This window comes from Bidens hawaiensis, unplaced genomic scaffold (genome assembly GCF_021521415.1).
Source record: "Bidens hawaiensis isolate Kalapana, Puna unplaced genomic scaffold, B.hawaiensis_p1.1 tig00021378_1, whole genome shotgun sequence".
Taxonomy (NCBI): Eukaryota; Viridiplantae; Streptophyta; class Magnoliopsida; order Asterales; family Asteraceae; genus Bidens; species Bidens hawaiensis.
In genome coordinates this window covers 82,372-90,698 of record NW_027493320.1, presented here as the reverse complement: position 1 = coordinate 90,698, position 8,327 = coordinate 82,372, and positions in this window count along the sequence as shown.

Below are 8,327 nucleotides of genomic sequence, written 5' to 3'. Positions count from 1 at the left end.
AATGATTTGTTTTATAGTATCAGAGAAGAGATTGAATGTTTTGTAACGTATGCTTCAAGTAAACGTTACCGCGAAAGTTTTAATTAACTCTGATTGCAAGAACTGTGTTTATGAGTAAATCCGACGCTAAAGTAGGGCTACCGGTTCAGGGCCTTACACCATATCATATTTCTAATTTAATATAACCCTCAACGAATGGGGTCCAGGGGCAGCGCCCCTGGCAGCAGGGTCTAGGGATGGCAGCCCCTAGCAGGTTCCAAGGGGCAGAGCCCCTGGCTGGGGTCGAGCTGCCAGGTCAGCTTGGAAAAATTTTATTTTCATTAACAGTCCTTAACACAAATTTCATTAGAATTCTTAAACGATCATTTTGTTCGCTAACTCATTCGATATAACGAATGGGTTCTGGTTAAGAATCATTCGCTATATTAATCGCTATTCCATTCGTTTTAACAAATGATTCCATTCGTTATAACGCATAGCTTGATCTGTGTCTTATGGAGACGAATGTGAGAATAACGAATGAATGAAACCATTCGTGACCTCTGGAGACGAATGAGAGGTTCATTCGTTATAAAGGCATGGAAACGTATCATATAGATAATGGCTTGATTCGTTGTCTTAACATGGCAAATGGGTGGGTAACGAATGATGAATACCATTTGTTAATTCTGCAAGACGAATGAGGGGTTCATTCGTTACAAGACACTCGAATGTGTCTTACTCGCTATGACTGCTTAACGAATGATCAGTCATTCGCTATTCATAACGAATGAATATCAAGGATTATCCATTCGTTGACTCGATATTTAAAGTTAAAATCGTCAAGAACACCAAACAATCAACAGATACCAGATCTGCAATAAACCTTCAAATCGTGATGAAAAAACATAAATTTGGTATCGTAATGCTTGTAATCACCTCGCCAACAAACCCCAACCATCCAAACATCTATACATCGCAATTGAATGGTGCGTTTGTTCAATATATATGCACGGTTAAACACTTGATTAATTCATCCCTTAATCGTTAACGAATTTCAACAAGAATCGTTGCATTTGATTCGTTTTTACCATTCATGTATAGATCTAGTAATATTAAACGAGCCCTATTCAAAACTATACACAACTTTCTGAACCCTATTCAAAAGGTCCACGACATCCGGAGCTAAGAAACCAAAAGTGTCAAAGGCGAAGGGGATAAACATGTGTTGATTCTCAAAACAAGCTCTCTCGTGTTTAGCAACCTTGCCCGATGCCACCTTCAATGCTGCCTGGCCTGCTACAAATCCAGTGTCCCTAATCCCAACAAGAGGGGACACTCCTGTGAGGTCGACACAAGCGTGTTTTCCCCCTACCCACCCAAAAACAAGTATATCGGCCGGTCGTAATGTAGATCTTCCTTCTTGAGGATCCGTAAGAAAGTTTACGGGGGCTTCCTTTTTAGCCGAAATTCCGGCTCGTTTAAGAACATCGCATAGAACATCCCTCACCAAATCATGCCTGTACTTAAACCCAGACAACTCTTTGCGGTGAACCGCATGCTCGCCAAAAGAATCCAAACAAACCTTACGGCAAACCAGGCACGGCTCATGGCCCGGTAGTCCAAAGCCGACATATGTTGGCCCAATCCTTCAATAGGGAGAACACTTAAGAAATCTTGAGCTCGAGGAGCCCGAAGACACTCAAACACCGCTTTCTGATGAGGGGATAAATCAAACTTCATTTCCAAACTCTTGATGATTCCACTATAAAGGGCACTCGCCAAAGCATGTTGGGCTTTAGGGGGGCGGTGTCTTTATTAGAGAAACCGCTAATGTCAAAATCGGGAAGTGAAATGTGCAACCGATATATCGCACTCCCATAATCGGAGTCAAACCCATCAATACCACAACCTCGAAGAATGTGGTCTTGAAATTCCCAAGATTGCGCCCTCGAGGCCACAAATGCATAAGTAGAACTTCTGAAGCTGAACATAAACCCAAACCTCCAAGACGAGTCGGAAGTGATGCCAACCTCCATTGAAAATCTCCAAAGAAGGGACCACCACAAACCATGATGTCCTCAATCGCCCCCCGAAGGCCATTGTCAAACACAGAAACTGCTTCCCCTACATACACAGGTTGGCATGTTCTGAGACCAAACAACAACTTTCCAACTCCCATACATGAGCGGAGCAAAAGGAGCTCGCATTGAGGGTCCCGCAAATGCGGGAGATAGCTCATCAACTCCACAGCTCGCGAAGCCCTTTTCATAGCAAGTTCACTGATGAACCCGGCATCCCGGCTAACGGCTCCCCCGAGGACTTTCACACCTAGCACCGGTCTTCCAATCTCACAGGGAAACACCCCCTCCTGCACCTTAACCCCATTGCACGACGGCCAAAATACTTCGGTTTTCTTAATATTAAGTTCAAGGCCCAGGCGGGGACCCTCCGACCTGATAATATCTAAAGCTTTGGCAACCTCTTTAGAGTCCCCAATAATTGTACCATCATCTAGGTACCAAGCATAAAAGAGAAGCTTACAGGAACTCTGGACTAGATGAATAAGTGGGTGCAGAACTAAGGCGAAAAGAAGAGGTCCCAAAGGGTCCCTCTGCTGAACCCCAGTGGTGGACCAAATGTGGTCATCCCCCCACATATAATGTAGTTAAATATTTAAAAAAATAACTAGGAATTGTCATGTGACACTTTGGAGACACCTGGTTAAATATAAAAGTGGATGTTGAAAAACTCATTCTTTTATTATTAGGTAGATCATCACTTACACAAATACTCAATGTTTACACAAAATATACTCTTACCACATTGTTTATTTCATATCCAATACTCATGTTAAATAATCAAACGGGTTATAGCACACATGTTAGAAAACAAAACGTTCACCAAAAAGGTTTTAATCATATGGTTTATAACAATTAAACGATTAACAATCACTTTCAAACATATTTGAAGTATATAACAATGAGCTTCTTCAAAATAATTCTTGTTGTATAGTATGTGTGCCTAATGTGAAAAGAGTGTTTTATATGTGTAAACCGTTTTAAAAGAGAATACTAACCGGTGTAAATAGTAAATACACCGGTGAAAAATAGACATTTTTCTTAATGAATGACAAACTAGAACAATGGTTAAAATGAAACACAACAATCTTACTTATAACGGTTAAAATGTAAAAAAAAAAAGAAGAAGAAGTAAAAACATTGGTTAAGTCACCGTTGCTTATTGAATTTTTTTAAATCAACATTGATTTTAGCCAAACAGATTAAGTAATATCCTACATGTTACAAGTTCAAGAAGAAACCTTAAGGTGGTTTTGGAGTTAATATGACGTATATGGTTATGATTTTGCATGCTGAAATATTAAATAACATTCTTATTGCTATTTCGGTTATGATTCAACTACCACATTTATTTTTTATTAATCCTAGCAAGTAGGTGGCAAATGAACCATTATATTGCTTCAACAAACGAACAAACAAATATGCATAAATAACATAAATATGACCATTTACAAACATTGGTAGTGAACGATTACATTGCATAAACTAATAGCTAACAATTACAAGCATTGCATAAACTCACAGATAACCATTACATGCGCATGTCAAAAACTAGTAGATAAATAAGTTACAAAGATTTGCATACCACCTCAATTAGGGTGGATTACAAAGATTTGCATGCTTCCCAAATTCAGTCGGGTGACAGATCTTTGTATCTACTAATTTAACACGAAAATATGTCACCCAAATCATTCAGTTGACAGATCTTGGTATAAGGAAACATAATTGTGGCAAAAAATGATTTTTTGAAATCCATCTTAAAATACCTAGAGGACTGAACTAAATGCATTGCATGGGTAATGGCCTTGATCTGTTCAAGATCAGCCACTCCAAAATCAACACAAAATGATGTTGAAATATCACAAACATCAGATTTTGGAAGTTTCCTGAGTTCGTGAAATATTTCATCCCTCTTAGCTTTCTCTTCCAAAATCCGCTTTCTATTCGGGTCAAGAACATTAAGGGTGAAGTTATCCTTAAAAAACTTGCTCTCTCACATTATCAATTATTTCTTTTTGGGAAACAGCAGACGAAGAAGAAGAAGAAGAAGAAGAAGAAGAAGAAGAAGAAGAAGAAGAAGAAGATGATGATGATGATGATGATGATGATGATGATGATGAAAACATTTATGTTCCATAGAAAGAAATGTTTGAAATTGATCTAATTTAGTAGTATCCTTTTGATAGAGCTAAATAACATAATTATATCATAAATGTACTGCCTCAACTTCTTTTAAATAATTAACTTGAAAATACAACATTTTCAAAGAAGCATATGAACCGTCTAATTCATAATTACAACCGGTAACATAAAACCAGCGTAAAATGTTAAACTTTTAAAAACGGTTTACAAGTAATCGTTTTATATACTAAGTATTCTTAAAACAAAATATAACGCCTTTAAAAAGTGTTGTATTTTTATACTTTAAATAGGAAATACAACGATTAAATATAAAAAACGATATAAAATGTAGAACTTTTAAACACTGTTTACATGTAACCGGTTTAAAAAATGTTATAAACAACTTAACATGGTTTAACTAATCCCGCTGTAAAATACATTTTTAATAGTTCGCGCTAATTAATTATCTGTCAAAAGTCTAGTATGGCAATTATAGTCTTTGTTAAGTTTTCAAATCAAAGATTTTTGTAATTAATTTTGAAAAATCAAAATATTACTACTAGTAGGCTAATCGATTGCTTAACATGAATTAATAATGCGTCTATATATAAAAATATATCTCATGTATCTACCCACAAAACCATAATATTACCAAAAATGGCTCATCAATATTCTGATGCAAAAATTAAGAACATGATGAGGGATTACCTCATCAGGGTTGTCGATGATGATGCGAAGACCACAATAACAATGCAAACTCTTATTAAGTTCGTAGATGAGAGCGCTCGTTCAAGCCTCGATGCATACGAGGAACAACTTGATAGGTCAATAGTGAAACTTAACAGCATTGTTGGAAACCCCTCCCCCCAATATGGTTTACTACATATGCCAAATCCAACAAGATGAGAAGATTAACAAGGCTATGAACGAAGTTAACAAGGCTGTCCAAAAGCCACAATTATGAAGGCCGATTTCCTAGATAAACTTGTTTGGTTTAAGGGATTTTTGGGGATTTTATTATTTTTTTCTTGTGGTAGTTATGTTTCGTTGTATATTTTATTAATTATGAAATGAAAGATGTTTAGTATATTTAACTGTTTAGTTTTAGAATTTTTACGACAATTTATGAATGCTTGAAACAGTTTATTTGTAATATGATTGTTTCGTTATGCTAAAACTATTAACCGCTTTAAAATACTCGTTAAAAATCGGTGTATAAACTTTTTGTTCATTTTAAAACGCTTATCGCTTTGTAAGTTACAATGGGTTTGGAAAATTCTTCATTTAAAACGGTTCTTCACATTTTATTCCAATGGTTGAACTTCTCACCGTTTTAAATACTCGTTAAAAATCGGTGTATAAACTTTTGTTCAATAAACAATGCTAGTATCCTTCTAATTTATAACGGGTTTGCAAAATTCATCATTTTATAATGGTGTCTAACATGTTTTTCAACGGTTGGCCTTCACACCGTTGTAAGTTTTATTTTTGACTAGTGTTAATGGACGATTCCGTAGTAGTGAAGGCTTCTGGTGTAATATCAACAAGTAGCTTGGTGTTTGGAATGTTGGTTGTTGGTGTTCCTAGAGGTTAGCATCTTGCTGGTTCTGTGGCTAATAAATCGGTTGCTCAAGAAACAAAACGTAAATATCTAATAATTTATTTTGAAAAAATGGAATATAAGTTATACCAAAATCAAGGGTAAAGTTAAAATACAAATGACAACAAAAATGAGAAGGGTGAGAAGGAATCAAGTCCATTGATCTTATATTTGAATGGCTGAGATTAATTTAATAAATAAAAATTGATGGAAAATGCATGAAGGTCAGTGGCGGACCCAAGATTTTTTAACAATGGGGTCCTATTTTTTTCGGTGTTCAAACTTTTCGGGTCGGGTCCTGAGTCGAGACGAGAAACATAATAAAAAACAATATCATAATAAAACACACAAACTACGATATCATTCAAAACGATAAAAAAATATTACAAATTCTTAAAGTTTTTCTCTACGACTTTTCATGTTTTGAAAACGAACCATTACCTCTTCAACCGTAACGTTGGCAAGAATCTCCCTTTCGATATAACAAATTCAAGCATCGTTCATTTAATCATCACCCATCCGATTATGTAAATCCGTCTTCACATGTTTCATTGATGAAAAACACCTCTCAACACTTGTCGTTGCAACAGGTAGAACTAGTGTTAACTTTAATAAACGATAAACCAACGGATATCCCAAATGTTTATTTTTTCCACCATTTTTTGTGCAAGATTAGATACACCATTCATGTTGGCAAACATTTCATCTCCTTTCAAATTAATAATATAGTTGTCTAACTCAATCATAAGATTCTCTCTTTCTTCATAACTAAAATCACGCTGATACAACTTGGCCAACCTTAATATCTTTTGGGCATTAAATGCATGAAAATTATTGTTCGGGCTCAAACTACCGATACACGTAAGTAATTTAGTGGTTACCTCATTAAAACAGTTGCCAAGCTCTTGTATTTGCATATCTAATACCGTGTTGAAATTTTCAACCTCATAATAATAACGATTGGTGATGCAAGTCTTTTTTCTTTTATATTTTGGGTCAACGTATTCATCTTCCATGTTAATAATTTCAATCTCATTTTTTTCACAAAAAGATGCCACATCTTTCAAAAGTGGAGCAAACCCTTCAAGTCTAAACGTTTGTAGTTGTTGCTTCGTTGCGTTGACCATTTGAATTGCATTCCCTATATCTTGATCCTTTCGTTGAAGAGCTTGAGACAACAAATTAGTGTTCCCCAAAACTTGCTTCATCAAATGTAAAAAATATGCAAAATCATAAGCCTTCATGTATGTCCAAATTCCATTTGCTTGTCTTTGGTGAGCATTACTGTAACTGGAATTTCGAATATATTCAAGCACTTCAATAATAGATGGATATAATTGAACCAAACGCACAAGTGTCTTGTGATGAGAGATCCAACGCGTATCCCCAGCTCTTGCAAGAGAAATTTCTTGATTTAAACCACTCTCGGTTTCAACTTCTTCATGACCTATCGCTTCTTTTAATTTCTCTCGTTGACTTTCTCGAATCATATCTATTCGTTTTCAAGATGAACAAACCACATTTGTCAAAGTTGATACCGTATCAAAAAATAAAAAAATGTCATCATGTTTGTTCGCAAGGGCCACAACAACTAGTTGAAGCTAGTGAGCAAAACAATGTATAATACGCCGAAGAATTATCCTTCAAAACTAAAGCTTTCAAACCATTAAACTCACCAGCCATATTGCTAGCACCATCATACCCTTGACCTCTAATCCTTGCCAAACTCAAATTATATTGTGAAAATATGTCATCAATAGCCGATTTCAGACAAGCCGCAGATGTTTCCATGACATGAACAAGGCCAATGAATCGTTCTTTAACAACTCCATATTTGTCAACATACCTCAAAACGACAGCCATTTGTTCCTTTTTAGATATATCCCGTGTAACATCCCCCAAAATTTCGATCCAAATTTGACAACTTAGGAAAGTTGAGGGATCAAAAATAATCTCAAGATAAGTAATGAGAAAATATTAAATAAGGAAATATAAGAAAAATAAGGAAACAAAAATATTTCCTAAAGCTAAGTATTCTTACATAGAGGAAATAAGTAAAGAGAATACTTCATCCCACATTGGAAGATGTAAGAAAGTGGAAGCATTCCACTAAGGTATAAATAAGGAAGATTGAATCCATCCCATATGAAAAGTGGTAAAGAAATGGAAGCTCTTTATAAGAGATAGAATTTCCATAGTAACATTCTTTTATGAATATCATGCACCAAATGGTCCTAAAGGAGGGTGCGTAGCACCCGAAGCGCACGCGCTAGGGCTCGGGCGAGGACGAGGACGATGGCGATGGCGACGGTGACGACGAAGGGCGTTGGGCGCAATGTGGCGCTTTGATGGCGCACTTTGCTCTATTGATGAGCAATGGGAGAGAAGTGATGTATAACTTAAGTTGGGAAACATTCAAAGGTCTCATACTGAAGAACTTTTGCCCAACTCATGAGATAGATCGAGTTCAAACCGAGTTATGGAATCATAAGTTTATTGGCACAAATCTTAGGGAATATAACACTAAATTCCTAGAGTACTGCCGA